This window comes from Stenella coeruleoalba (genome assembly GCF_951394435.1).
Source record: "Stenella coeruleoalba genome assembly, chromosome: 2".
In the NCBI taxonomy this organism is placed as follows: Eukaryota; Metazoa; Chordata; class Mammalia; order Artiodactyla; family Delphinidae; genus Stenella; species Stenella coeruleoalba.
Genome location: NC_137147.1, coordinates 144979058 through 144985057, shown reverse-complemented (window position 1 = coordinate 144985057; position 6000 = coordinate 144979058).

Genomic DNA, 6000 nt, shown 5'->3' with positions numbered 1-6000 from the left:
ACTGGAAAAATGGTTCAGAAAAGTGAAGCCATACCTGGTTGATTCTATCAAGTACTGATGATACTTGATCTAACTGGTGGGGGTATCTCACTAAAATACTTGGCTCATTTCTGCTTTTCAAGAAATTTTGGCCTATGTATAGCTGATTCACCTTGTTATAAAGCAGAAACTAACACGCCATTGTAAAGCAATTATACTCCAATAAAGATGTTAAAAAAAAAGAAAGAAATGTTGGCCTAAGTATACGTACTAATAGGATACAGAAATTAAAATGCAAAGTATTGTCATGCCTTAGACGTTTGTAGAGAGTAATTCTGAGGCTTAAAGGGACTCGGGCAGAGCAATGACTGCAGTCTGGAAGCAATTTAGTACACAGAAGTACCGTACTAAGGTGAAGTTCTGGGCTCAGGTCTAAGGGGTTTATATCCCTTGGGTCCTCTAAATGGTGTTAAGCCAATTAAACTGGGAGACCATCAGACTGAGGTGGCTCTAATGCCATGGCAGCCTATGTAAGCAAACCGAAGTCTACGCTGGTGAACGTCTCCAGGTTACAAAATTGAAACCTAAGGACAACCAATCACAAACAGCCACGGAGGCTTTCAGTTAGAGCCGATCAATGATTTCCTTACTTTGCTTCCGCCTTTTCTCTGTAAAATCCTCCCCCTGAGCTCCTGTCGGTAGAGGGTTCCTAACCACGTCCAGTCTGGCACTGCCCAATTGGAATAGACTTTTGCTCAAATACACTCTTCAAATTTTTAATATGCCTCACTTTATCTTTTAACAATGGGCACCTACTAGATGTTGAATCAGGAAGTTGAGGCTGTGACTTTATGGATCTGGCTCCCCAGGTAGAACATGGAAATAATACTTCGTTAAATTAAGAAGCAATATGGGAAACATAGGAATTCCTAGGGAGAAGAGAAAGCTGCCAAAGAATTGCTAAAAAGAGCATAAAAGCTTTGCTGTTGGTAGAATTATAACCCTTCCTATCTAGAGGAATCTCAAAAATCAATACTGGCTATAATCAAAGAGGATGTCTTACTTCTAAGGGGCAAGGAGCATTCCTTACACATTTTTTTTCCCTGAGCTTTGCTTTTTTTCACCTGGCAATATACTGTATGTTGAATCTTTCTATTTAAAGTAAAGAGTTAAGGAATACCTGTTTTTTTTCTTTTTACAATGAACAAATCTGAGGATAGCACAGGGAACTATATGTAATAAACCATTATAATAAACCATAATGGAAAAGAATATGAAAAAGAATATATATATATATATGTATGTATAACTGAATCACTTTGCTGTATACCAGAAACTAACACAACATTGTAAATCAACTATACTTCAACAACAACAAAAAAGAAATCTGAATATGTTTGTGGGACAAGGAAAAAAAACAGTGAAGAAAACAAAAAAAGCAAAACATGCCCACGAAAACTATAATTATGAAGACTGTAAAATGTGGAAATGTACAACACTGTAGGAAGTGTACAACTGTAATTTTGTTGTAAGCAAATAGAGAGGGAAGGAAATATGAAAACGTTCTGTTGTGATAAGGTGGTAGAATTGTGGCTGATAGCACCTCTTTGTTTTCCAACTTCCTGAAATGTTAGTCCAGCCTTCAAATTAAAATAATTTCAATAAGTTACTTGTGATAAAACAGTACAGACAAAGGCATATTATTTACAGCTGGGGGCCTTGAAACTTCTGATCCCATTTCGTAAGCTTTTCTACTGGGCATCATTTCCACTCTTGCTCTCTTAATTCTTCAAATTTTTACTAGGATTCCTCGTGTTTTTACCAGATCTCCCCCTGGTGTCACATTAAAATTTTTTCTCATTAGGATTAAATCAGCTCTTTAAGAACTATTTTTATTTTAATTAATAGACAATTTCTTTCACTCTCTTTTGCATTTTGACAATTTATGATTAAGACCCTAAACCCTGTATTCCATCACAAATCCTCATTTTGATACAGGTCCACACTGTAAACCCTGGCTGCACAATGATGTCATCAGAATTCTTTGAAACCTTTGTAGTGTAAAATATGCCATAAAGATACTATTTACAAAATATTAAAAAGAGGTGAAATTGTAACAGGATTATCAACAAAGTTAGCAAAAAATCAATAACAACCAACAAGAAAAGAGATCTTGTTCCTCTGGGCAAGCAGAAATACAGTTGGTTAAGAAATACGGTTCAAGTAGCCTGTTATTAAGACCTGGAAAAGTGCTTTTTTTTTTTTCTGTTAAAACACATGTCCATTAATATCCAGTGGAAATGTAAATATCTTATCAGGAGACTGGGCTGTGCTCACAGCCTATCAGACATTTTATTGATGTCCTTCTCTACCTTTTAAAATTTGGCCTCAGAGGCCCCAACTAGTATCTGACACAAAAAAGAAAAACCAAACATGTGAAATAAATTTAAAATTTTAGTATTTTGTCCATGATCTCCATGCATAACAGCCCCTCTCAATCCACATCTTTCCATAGCTGGGGTAATAAATAATTAAAACTCTTTCTCTTACAACGGTATTGGCCCTTGGGTTTCTTAAGAAATAACTTTAATTACCTCCAATTCTGACAGCACATTGAAAGCATTATTATTGTCCTATTTTACAGATAAGTAGACTGAGGCTCAGAAAGGTAAGTGGCTTTCTGTTAAAGAGACCAGGCCCCCCAAAACCTGGCTAGGACTGTTTCCACACTGCCACACTGGGCATAGTTAGGCATTATCATGGCAATAACATGGAGGCTACAAACAGTAAAAGAATCGATGCAGGTGTAAATCTCAACTATTTCTATATATTCTCCACTGGGACTTTCATATAGTTTCTTTCCACCTTCCAAGGACAGAAGTGTTTCAAAAGTCAACCGTGATCTTGTCAGAGCTTTGGTGTCTCTTTGGACCTTTGCCTTTGAATCAAGCCAACCCACCTGACCAACTCCACCCTCCTTTCCAGCCCTTGTCCCGATTTTGGTCTGACCTCAGGCTCTCCCTAAGACCCACATCCATTCCCTGATTCCTTCTGCCTCCAGCTCTTCAGGGCCCATGAGCTTCTCTTGGCCTCCCCAACCCTGCTCTGGAATTTCTGGCTGTGGCCCCTTCAAGGGGCTTCAGAGGAGAGGGCAGCACCAAGTTCTTTGGACTTGCTGGGCCTGGATGGAGAATCTTGCCTTCTCTCCCATTATCTCTGAATCACACCAAGCCCAAGTTTAGACCTCCCTTACAATGACAATCATGGGGAATCAAGGACGCCTGGGCCTTGTTCTACGCACTCAAACTGGTGGGATCCAGAAGTTTCAGGGGAGGAGGGAGGGTCCTTGAGCATGAGGATTCTGGGAGACAGGGGACATGAAGTATTTGGTGAGCAAAACCTAAAATGAAAGGCACATGTGCCAAGACTGTACATGTTGGAGACTTGAGAAGTGAGGCAGAGTCTGAAGTCCAGCAGGGGCTTTAGATCCAACTTCCAGAGGAATGCAGCCCATGGGAGTCTGTGGCAGGGAACACTAAGAGCATCTCCAAAGTGTCCCTGACTTGACTGTGAGCCTCGCCACCTCACATACATCCCCTCCCCAGGGAGGCCTCCTAGACCCTGCTTCCAGCTCCATGATTATTGTCTCGTCATTTGCCGTGCAGCAAGCCGGGAAAACGACTTCTTTAACCAGAGCCAAGCTACCTAGAAGGTGATTTTTCAATCTTTTTTTGTGACTTGAAGGAACCAAGACCCATCAATCCATAGCACACATTCACTGAGCATCAACGACAAGATGAGTGGTGGGCTTCATGGAAAGAAGTATGCAGCATGGTCACTGCCTTCCAGTCTAGCTGGGGTGACAGGACACAGGCCTGCGGGACTCTTATCACATTGTTACACTGCAATTCAAGGCAGCAGGTGCTGGCACAGACTCTTGGACACAGCTTGTTGCCTGGCCAAAGCTGTAGGATCTGCACCAGCAGGGTCACCCTTCCTCCCAGATCCCGGGCCCTATCTCGATCCAAGGCAGAAAGATTTAATCAGACCAGCCACACGTTGTGGAGTTCAGCACCAAGTCTTCTTGGCAACTAGTTTAGCCCCAGGTTTGATAACTGGGTTACTGTTGGTGTTAACCAGTCCCCTTTTGGAACACCCCAATTCTTACTCAGCCCTCATTTCTTGTGTATTTCCCATTCTACTCTAAGGCATGGAAGTTTCCTCCATTTCCAGGCTCCTATTCATGCCATCCACTTGTCCTTGTGACCTCCTGAGTGTCCCCCAACCCAGATTCCCAGTCCACATGTTTTATCTACAGCTGAACAATGAATTTTGTGGGGCTCTTGTGGAAAAGCAAGAACAACAAAATGATAAGATACAGTAGCTATTGAAATTAAAGGGTCTCATGTCACCCATGTGAGCATCATAATACCTGCAGAGCTGCAGGGCATTGCCCTCAGAGTCATAATATTCCACTGAAAGTAAAGCCAATCATCAAAAGTCTAAAAATAATAAATGCTGGAAAGGGAGTAGAGAAAAAGGAACCCTCCTACACTGTTCGGGGGAATTTAAATTGGTGTAGCCACTATGGAAAACCTATGGAAAACGTATGGAGGTTCCTTAAAAAACTAAAAATAGAGCTACCATAGGGTGCCACAATCCCACTCCTGGGCATATACCCTGAGAAAACCATGGTTCAAAAGGATACATGCACCTCAATGTTCATTGCAGCACTGTTTACAATAGCCAAGACATGGAAGCAACCTAAATGTCCATTGACAGATGAATGGATAAAAATGATGAGGTACATGTATACGATGGAATACTACTCAGCCATAAAAAATAACAAAATAATGCCGTTTGCAGCAACTTGGATGGGCCTAGAGATTATCATACTAAGTGAAGTAAGTCAGAGAAAGACAAATATTATATGATACCACTTATAATGGAATCTAAAAAATAATGCAAATGAATCTATATACAAAACAGAAACAGACTCACAGACATAGAAAACAAACATGGTTACCAAAGGGGAAAGGGATGGGGGAGAGATAAATTAAGAGTATGGGATTAACAAATACAAACTACTATACATAAAATTGATAAACGACAAAGATTTACTGTACAGCACAGGGAACTATATTGAATATTTTGTAATAACCTATAATGGAAAAGAATCTGAAAAAAGGTATATATATACACAAATATATTGTGTGTCTATATATATATATATATATATATATATCACAAAGTGATATCTGAATCACTTTGCTGTGCACCTGACACTAACACAATATTGTAAATCAACTATACTTCAATTAAAAAAAAGAGAGAGTAAAGCCAGACACTGGCTTGTGTAACCCAACCCTAGGTTTTCACCTCAGCCACCTGTTTCTTCAGAAACTGCCAACTCAGACCAAAGTTCAAACAGTTTATAATTCCCAAAAGCAGCTGCATTTCCAATAAATAATTAGTTATCAAATTAACTGTGACCCTCACACCTGCCAGGCCCAACCAATTCGCAAGGATTTTAGAAAGCTCGTGTTTTGAGATTTTCTTTTGTTACCCCTGTCATTTTCAAAATCACATGATTTTAAACACTTGACTTTAGATACCATGAAAGCTTTTTGTCTGGTGGGATTCCTGCATAGTGCGTGTACATATGTGTTGGGCTGAAGATAACTCCACAATTCCATGTTTAAACATGGTGAATTCAGAGTTTAAACTCCGTCAGTTCAAAATTTCCCACCTTTCTCTACCCTTCATTCCTCTTTCCAACAGGGAGGTATCTGCACCAAGAATTGTTGTCAGGGGTGGCTGGCTGTGCTGAGTGGTGGCTTCGTGGTCCTCAGCTGGTCCTTGTTTTTATGAACTGGCCTCTCTATAGATGGTCATGCCTCACCATGGCCTCTGCTCACTGGGCCCACTCACTCTCCTTCTTCCTGGTTCCAATACCAGGCCTTTCTGGGTAGACTGGATGGCCCTCAGTCACTGCTGAGCCCCTCTTTGGGTGCCCTGGGG